At 43.4% G+C, this 9,535-nt stretch overlaps 1 protein-coding gene across 1 annotated transcript in view; it reads right to left on the bottom strand.

The window, feature by feature from the left end:
• Window positions 1–3,739, bottom strand: part of TIAM2 (T cell lymphoma invasion and metastasis 2) — a 129,948-nt gene extending 126,209 nt beyond the window's left edge. The window contains exon 1 of the mRNA XM_011362728.2: window positions 3,646–3,739. The gene's annotated coding sequence lies outside the window, so the exon portion shown is untranslated. The remainder of the gene's footprint in view (window positions 1–3,645) is intronic.
• Between the last annotated feature and the right edge of the window lie 5,796 nt (window positions 3,740–9,535).

Here is a 9,535-nt window from a genome sequence, read left to right as displayed (position 1 = left end):
AGGAATGCCACTAAAAACCGTTCTACATGAAGACAATACTAGCAGAAAATGAAGTATGCAAAATATACATATGAAAATCCTAAAATCCCCAGATATATTCATTGGGAAGGTGACTCTTGTCCCATTTCATCAAAAGGCACAGGCGTAGGAGGTCTGTTTCTGAAACTAAATGCATCCAAATTAGCCCAAAGAATATAGTGAGAGCGAGCATGGCTGGCCTACGTATCTAAACCCGCCATGGTATGAAGCTTTTACCTCCCACATGACACTGAAGCCCATACAAATGTGCAATGGACATGTGCAATTCATTTACCAGCCAGTCGTCTTTCCCAGGGGGCCAGCAAAACAGCTCAGGGCCCATGCATCTGAGTCCCTCTGTCCTGACCTCAGACCTTGCTGTGTGACATCGGACAAGTCACTTAATGTCTCGGTTTCTTATTTGTGAAATGGGGATACTACCTGCCTCACGGGGTTGTTTTAAGGATTAAGTAAAATAATATATGTAGATTGTGTAACACAAGTTCTGTCTAAGTATGCAAACTCCATAAAGCAGAGATCTTGTTTAAAGTGTTTACTGTTAAGTCTACTGTTTTAAAAAGTACCTGGTACATGGCGAATACCCAATAAATATTTGTTGAGTGAGTGAATGAATGAATGAGTGAATGGGAGATAATATTGATGACGGTGGCAGTGGTGGCAAACATGAAAGGAAGAATAGTGTCTGTCTGATGATGTCTACATCTTAGTGTCAGAAGCCTCTAAAACCCTTCTACTTAAAATAAGCCACCCCATGCATTATCAATGTCCAGTCAGCAAAACTTTCAAAGTTTCTGCTTAAAATTCTCCAGCTGTTCTCCTGCAGCAGTCAACATTCCAGGCTGTTTTGATCTCGAGAAGATGCCAGAACCGCCCACAGCCATGCATCTTTAAAATCAAGAGTCAATTTTAAGATAGTTCAAAATACAATACTAGTACGGCACGCATTGCTTTAAAGCCACGGCAAATTTAAATTTCATAATACAAGCTTTTTCTAAGTGTCTCAAAGGCATCGAGTGCAAAAAAGAATTTTTTAATGGAGTCTATTTTCATGAAAACAAGAGGTTTTACGGCATAAATACTTATAAAGTCCAAGTGGTACATTACATTACATAACAAACAAGCCCCAATAATGTAACCAAACGAGTAGTTAATTACTTTTGTAAGAAGGAGCAAACATTGTATGTTATAAAAATTAATTTATAAAACAAATTTTTAATAAAAGTTTTCCTCTAAAGGGACTTTTTTTTTGTAGGTCATTATATCCAAATTAAATACACTCTGACAATTGACAATTACTGATAATGTATAAAACCCTGAATTTCAAAATTAAACAGAACGGTATATAATAAGTAACAAATATTTTTATACAAATGATAAAAGCTGTATTAAAAATCCAGCTATCAAAAATAGAACTACAAAATGAGTTTCAGCTAAGGGAAAATAAAAATTTTCAGTAGAAAAATCATTTAGGAAATATGCTTGTAAAATCCCGGCTTATAAATACTAGCCACTATACACATCTGTTTATAACATTTTTGAAGGGTTATATTGGAACATTTAAGAAAGAACAAGTCACGTGTCCAGAACTAAATGCAATTAAAAAGGGTTATATTCAGCCTCTCGCTCCACTTTCAATATTTTCTTTCTATGGACTGAAGTGAAACTGTTTAAGCTGAAAGGTTCCTAACCAGTTTAATTCAGGGAATAATTAAATCTGAGTTTTCGAAGAGACCTACGAGGTCATCCATCTAGCCTAACCTTGCTTCTCATTGGAGAACCTCCCAGTGCAGCCTGACAGACAGATGAGCCACTGTCCTCTGCACAAATACACTGAGCGATGGGAGTTCACAGCTCCACTGGGGAGCACATTCCATTGTTAAATAACCAATTGATAGATGAGAACTCTTTCTAGGGACTCCATATCAGTCATCCTAAAAATTTTCCACTAATTAAGTCCAGTCTTTCCATCTGTTATCAACACGTGCCCTACCCCTCTCTTCCCCCAATCACCCTACAAACAACGGAAGTCAACTTTCATGGTTCTTCCCTGCTCCCTCCCTTCCAGTTTATCTTCACGAAGAAGCCAGAACCACCCTTGTAAAACAGAATAAACAAACGAAACCAGATTATGTTTTTCACTACAAAGCAAATGCACACAGAGAGAGTCTAAGGGCTTCAGTGTGCGCCTTAGCAGGCTAAGAGCACAGTTCTCTTGGGAACCCCACCCAGAGTAAATGAGGTGACAGAACCTCATCTGTTTTGGGGCCAGAAAGTCTCGGGAATGTTGGGGGTCCACTGGAGAAGGCAGAATGGAACCTAGTTCCAGGATCCACATGCGTGTGCAAATTACACACTCTTCCCGTTTCTCCGAGCCAGGAGACCCAACAATTGATCTTTGGGAAGGAGGGGAAGAGCTTGCTGTTGAAAGAGAGGAAGTGGCCGAAAATAAAAGCAAAAGAGTTGTGTCTGAACACAGAGAGAAAACCGTGCCGTCCAGAGCACACTCGCATACTCGGGGCTGTTTAAAATGTCTGAATAAAGCAGGCCTGAGTGCTGTATTCTTAAGAAACAGAGACCATTTGCCTGCAAATTAAATTTTTACAAGTATTCTTCGGCACACAAAACATGTTCTGTTCTATTTTTCTTGAAATACGAAACTCCACAGAAATACCTTTAGTTTTTCCACGACTAATACAGAAGTAGATAGGACTTTTTCGGTTTTCTCCTCATTCTACTATAGGAAAAACGACAAGTAAATGAAAAAAAACTCAGTGTTGGGGACACTGCGTGAAGCAGTGGAGGCTGCAGCAACTGACCCACGCACGACCCATCCCAAAGGGCCAGTAGAATGCAGAACCCCATGCTGCCAGATGAACCACGTTTTTAAGAAACACCGAAAAAAAAAAAAAAAAAAAAACACTGCTTTTATAAGAAATTTCTTGTTTTTAAAGGCAGGCAACTAATTTAAATATCCTTAAAACACTTGTCAGGGACACGCTGTGCAGACCCAAGCAAGCTCATCCGCAGCCCAGAACCAGCCAGAATCCGTGTTCCTGCTTTAGTACTCAGCCTGCAACGCTAACACATCTACGCGTAAAACATCCCGGTCAGAGCAAGACGGCTCAGCGTCACAGGTAGAAGCTCGCCTTCCTTCGGTGCTTTCTTAGTGTCCAAGTTTCCTGAGCTTACCTGACCGTACAACTCCGACTAGAAATGATATACTCTAGATCTGTTCTTCGGCAAGAGGTCCTAGTCGGTTTGGGGTTCATGCGTGGGCTCTATCAGTATTTAGCATGTAAAGAGGTAGAAATGGATGCTTCTCATTTTGGAATTTTTCCACCTCTGCTCCCAGAGGATGGGCACACAGTTCTCCAGAGAGAGAGAGAGGACCATGCAGATTAAAGAGCGTTTGTAACGAGCCACTCAGGCTTGGCAGTGGGTCCCCTGCAGGAAGCAGTTACAGCACCTGAGGGACCCACGTCGGCTTTCTCGACTCAGGTCAGCATATGGAGAGCAGTTAGCAGAGCTACGTAGCAAACAGACACGCAGGAAATATGGACTGACATATATTAACGCCTTGGAGATGCACAAGCGCCTCCAACTTACCCCTTAAGGCAGTGGGGATGACACTTAGTGTTACCACTCGTTCATCCAGAATGAGCTGTCCAAAGAGGTGTCTTTGTAATTCGAGCACGAAGTCCTGGCAAGAGAGAAGAAAAACGCAGAGGGGGTGAAAAACAATTTCTCTGAATTAGAATTTTTATAATCAAAGTTTGATTTCTCAGCATTCTGCTAGATATTGTGCTTGGTACAAAAAGGAAGCATCTAAAAGAAAAAAATCAAGGGTTAAATGATTAACTATACAGGAAATAGGAGGGTCTTCCCACATCCTAACTGGAGAAACAAATTTAATGCTTCGTCCTATAACTTCATATGGCCAAGCCATTTTATAGATACAAGGAGGGAAGGCAGAAGGAAGGAAGGAGGGAAGTGAAGGAGGGGAAGAGATGGATGGATGGATGGATGGATGCATGGACGGACGGACGGACGGACGGACGGATGCATGGATGGATGCATGGATGGACAGACACAGAGCCTACTGTGGTCCAGCCACTAATCCAGAGGTGGGAGTAGAGCAGTAAATAAGAGAGAAAGTCTCTGCTCTCACTGAGCTTCATTCAAACAGAAAGAAGCAGTCAAAATAAACACATAAATAAGAAAAACGCGTTCCAGTGATATGTGAAATACAGAGACAGGATTACGAGACAGTGAATGACAAGTGGCTAACTTAAAATGGAAGCGCAGGAAATGGCTCTGAGACAGCCACCAGGCTGAGATCTGAACGCTACTTTGCAGTAAGGGGAATGGTCCCTAACAGAGGCAGCACGGGTCCCTGAACAGAAGGACCAGCAAAATCCTAAGAACCAGCGTGTCAAGGACAGTCATCATGGGCTGTGGGGGCAGAATCGAAATGAAAGTGGGTGAAGTCAACGATCAGAGTCTTGTCACTCATTAAGCAGGTGATTTTAGTGTCCTCTCTAATGGAGAATAATACTTGCTTCCTATCTTTGCTATGATGCCCAGTGATATGTTAAAGTTCATGGTCCATTCAGCCAACATACCAGAAAGTCTCTTTTCTTTTATTGTTTAAAATGTTAAAGAGATTGCTTTCAGAGAGTGAGACTTGCCTTTTTATAAGTCAGTATTTCACCTCTGCTATGTACATAAGATACTACACTGTGGTGATAATTGTGTACTCTGGGTGACAGCCCTTGATAAAAAATGCAGACTTTGGAGCCATAAGATCAGGGTCCAACCCCCAGATCCCCCATTACCACCTGACTGAGCCCAGACTGGTTATTTAAATTATCTAAGCCTCTGGTTTCTTCAACTATAAATGGAAAGTAATATTAGTTACTTTTCAGGGTTATTTTAAATATTTAATGGCATAGTGCTCATAAAATAATAAAGTGACCAAAGCAGCAATACATTACTTTCACTGTAAACAGTTGCTATTAGGAAATGCTTGGTTATCACAATGATTCATGCTATAGAAATACACCTATATAACTAGGCATAGCACAGATAACAATTTTCATGTACTGTTATAGACCATCCTATGGGTGAACCTCTAAAAAACAGCCCAATTCCCCCTCGTTGCCGGTGAGAATTTAAAGCTGAAAGAGGTAGACTGATTTGCCCAAGGCGGCATAATTGGTTCAGAGAACATTCTCAGAAACCTGATCTATTTGGTCAAAAATGCCTGCCTTATAAGATAAATCCTATATAGACATAAATTTTGAATTCACTTTGTAATTAACCCAGCACGGACAAGAAAATACTTTTAAATTGTAAGAATAGAAAATTGAGCAAGCTTCAGCGGGCCCTATCTACACACATTATAGTGACCATTTTGTTTAAAGCCAAGAATTGTCATATTTTACTGATGGCCTGATGTCAATTTGCTAACCAAGAAACCATAAAATAGAAGACCTGCCACGTTTTAATTTTTCCAGTGAGGATAACAGATATTGCACCTCGAGCACCTATTATGTGACAGAAGCTTTCCATACATGCATTCTAAACACTCGGCCATTTCATGAGTGTGACAGTTTTTTATTCTCCAAGCACTTGCATATACTGTTTCCTGCTGGGAATGCTTTCCTGGAGAAGTCCTAATTACCCCATCGAGACCCAGCTTATATGTATCCTCTTCTGTGGAGCCTGCCCCGACTTCGTCCTTTCTCCCCGCAAGAAAGGAAGTGTCCTCCCTCCCCTCTGCACCTCACCGCTCTACCTTATGCAGGCAATTACATTGCAACTCTTTCTTTTTCACTTGTCTGTCTCCTTGACGAGGTTTTAATGGCTTTGAACTTGAAAAGGACTCATCTGACTTTGTTTTCCTGATGGCTAGCACGATATCTTTACACATGGGTGCTTAACAAGTGTATGATGAATGGATTGAAGAAATGATGCATCGAATCGCTAATACAACATGATTTAAATTTAGACTAGCCTGCTTTTCCATCCCATGACTTATATTACAAATAAAGGGGAAGTTACAACTTCACTATGGTGATAGTTAAGGTTTTGTGTCGACTTGGCTAGGCTACAATACACAGCTGTTTGGTCGAACACCAGTCTAGATGTTGCTGTGAAGGTATTTTTTTAGATATGATTAACGTTTAAATCAGTATACTTTGAATAAAGTGGATTATCCTCCATAATGCGTGTGGGCCTCAGCCAATCAGTGGAAGGCCATGCGAGCAAAGACTGAGGTTTCTCAGAATATTTTTCTTGGGTTTGAAGAAGAAATTCTGCCTCCAGACTGCAACACAGTAACCTGCCCGACATGCCCACCTCCTGCCATTGGGAATTCGAACTCGAGACCACAATATCAACTTCTGCCTGAGCTACCAGTCTGCCGGCCTACCCTATGGGTTTCAGACTCACTCAATAATGTGAGGCAATTTTCTAAACTCTCTCAATAGATAGATGGATGGATAGATGGATAGATAGGCGGATAGATAGGCAGGCAGGCTCCTGCTGGTTCTGCTTCTCTGGAGAATCTGATTAATATTACTACTAATCGTTTTGGATTGAAATGATTTTAGATAGGATTCTAGAAGTTTTGAGTTTAGAGTACACTGATTTGAACCCTGCTCATTTTGTAGAGGAAGAAGGAGAGGCCCAGAAAGGCTGACCTGCCACGTCAACAGCGGGAAAGAACTGAGGCCAGAACTCGGATCGCCAGACAACGACATCGGCCCTGTTCCAGAACAGATGACAGCGGTTTTGTTCCAGTGACAAATCGGTGGTTGCCAAAAGTACTCTCCCTTGGATCCTGCGTCTTCTCTGCAACCCTTTCCACGTTCTGAATGTATTCCACATCCAAAATTAACTCTCGTCCAGTTGGATGAACTACAGTCTCTCTTCGACAAGCGGATATTCTCTCGACTGTGTTATCGGTGAGACACTCTCTTGCTCCGAGCCATTGGGTAAAACTACAGAAGGATCTAACAGGCTCCACTGTGTATTTAAGTCTATGAGATTCAAGGCAGCGCTATGTAAACCACATCTATAACACAGCTCTAGCAAGACTATGTTTTTAGCTATTCAAAGAATGTGCTTGTATCTATGGCAGCACGCAGATACCATGTGTGGCCGAGTCATCAACCAACGGGTTTCAATCATGCTCTTTTCAGCCTGAATATCAGCCGGTCCTGGAGCCTCTGAGCTTGCCTGCCACCACAATGTCATTGTAATTGAACATGAATATACCTTACGATTTTTTCTCCCATGAGTTTGGCGGTGAAAAGCTATTCGATTTCACGATGCTGAAGATTCTACCGGCAAACCTCCCCTCAAAGCTGAATGTAATCAGGCCCAGCAGTGAAAAGAAAGGAAGGCCACACCCAAGGCACAGCCACAGCATTTATCAATCAATCTCCGAGCCTATTGTCAAGGCTGCACTAGGTTCCCAGTGCCCCGTGTTTATAAACTTTCGCTGCAGGGCGACTGAGTGGGACAGCCGCCAGCACCGGGCACAGCTACCGACACAGGTCAGGAGAAATTGCCGGGGAAGAGAGTGATCGATTTAGCTTAACCCATGCCCTTAATCAAAATATGCTCCCCCTACTCCAATTAGGTAAAAAGAATGCATTTCTCCCTGAGAAATTTCTCTCTAAAAATTCACGCCTTCGATTTAAATCCCCTTTGTAATTCCCATCTCTCTGAATACAAAACACGTTTTAAAGTTTCTGGATTTAGCCCTGCTATCGGCTGGGCAGCTTATCAACACAGAGACTGGACTGCAGCGTTTGTAGTAGAACAATGCAGTAAGTGGGAACTTTTCCAGGAGCCAGAAAGGGACTGGGAGTAAGAAATGCAACTCCTGTCTCCTGTAACCCCTTGTATGACCCAGGTCTAGACTGAGACCCTCCAGAATCTGCATTCACAGGAGGAGCACTCGTCAGCCCAGCCTCTTGGGCCGTTGGAGACTTCAGAGACACGATGAGTAAAGCACTACGCGACACTCACTCCAGGGCATCGGGGGAGCCTACACAGGGACCCTGCACACCTCCACCACAGGACAGATTCGGCTGGCCTCTCACATGGACCCTAGCACGCTGTTCCTGCACGAAGAGCTGGCGGAATGAGATGCGGCCCTTGACAAAAAGGGGCTGTCCACTCTCCCAGTGGACGACAGCACGCCAGGCAATCATAAAAGAAAGACTAATTACCATGAAAATAGGAAGTTTCAGTCTATCCTCCCCAAATGACAGACTTCTATACACATGGAGCACAGTGCTTACTGCTTATTGCGAACCAAGTAACGGCAAAGCCCTTGTTATTTCTAAAACAGCTCATGTGAAACACCAAAAAAAAAAAAAAAAATCAGTGAACAGCTGGAAGCGGAGCAGGGCACATCCACTGGGCCACTGTGTTCCCGAGGCTGGCTTCTGTTTAGAATAAGTCTCCCCTAGGATTCTCACGAAGTTCACGATCCAGGGACAAAATTCAAGTATGGAAACGTTGGCACTGTCTAGCCGGTGTGCCCAACATGCAGGGCGCTGACTCAGTTATTCAATTCAAGACGTATCTGTTGAACATATATTGTGTTCAAGGCGCTATGCTAAGTGTCGAGAATATGATGGTGGCGGAGAGGCTGCTACGGTCTCGCACAGCCTGTAAACAAGTAAACCATCGGTCACAAGGTAGTGTGGAGACGATCTGGTCCATGATGGTAACACGCAGGAGTGGCCTCAAGCCCACTCTTCAAGACCCAAATACAAGTAAGACCTAAATAATGCCCACATCACAAAAACTCCCTAGCTTCAGTATCCCCAGTAGAGCAGAATGGATTTTCCTACACTAGGCTCCCGTGAATTCCTCTCGTGGAGGACGGTGGGCCACTCCATGCTCTCTCCCCTTGAACCTGCTACAACCTATTGGAGTGCAGCCGAAGTGACACTACAGGATGTCCCACCAGCTCAGAAAGGGCCATGAGTTTACACCTCGTTTCCTTGGGGCACTTGACCTGAAGCCCTAGGGCAGCATCTACCTGGCATCGCATTGACTTCCTTGACCCCTGCATCTACCTGACACCCGTTCCCATATTTTCCAGCACACGAGAAGGCACTGCTAACAATTTTATCCCATCCCTTGCCAAGACAAAAGAAACTGATTCAGCGTTGCTGTCTTAAAGCCACCAGGGAATTGTGGCTTCCAGCCTGATGGATGACCCTCATCCAGCTGAATGACAGAACTCAGTGAATAATGGCGAGGGTGGGGTGACATTCTCCATTAGAGAACTGCGATAGAATAATTCCTTCTCACGTCCAAGACCACAGCACCCGTGCGCCAAGTATCACACGCAGTCAGCATCGCGGGAGGCACACACCCCGCTCACAACACCGTATTAGGCCTACGGGAAACGGAGCTGAGCTTCTTGTACATGAGAAACTTTAAACTGTGTGGGGCTAGGAAGCCACCT

The sequence above is a fragment of the Pteropus vampyrus genome, unplaced genomic scaffold (genome assembly GCF_000151845.1).
Source record: "Pteropus vampyrus isolate Shadow unplaced genomic scaffold, Pvam_2.0 Scaffold78, whole genome shotgun sequence".
NCBI lineage: Eukaryota > Metazoa > Chordata > Mammalia > Chiroptera > Pteropodidae > Pteropus > Pteropus vampyrus.
This window is presented reverse-complemented; position numbering and strand designations above follow the sequence as displayed.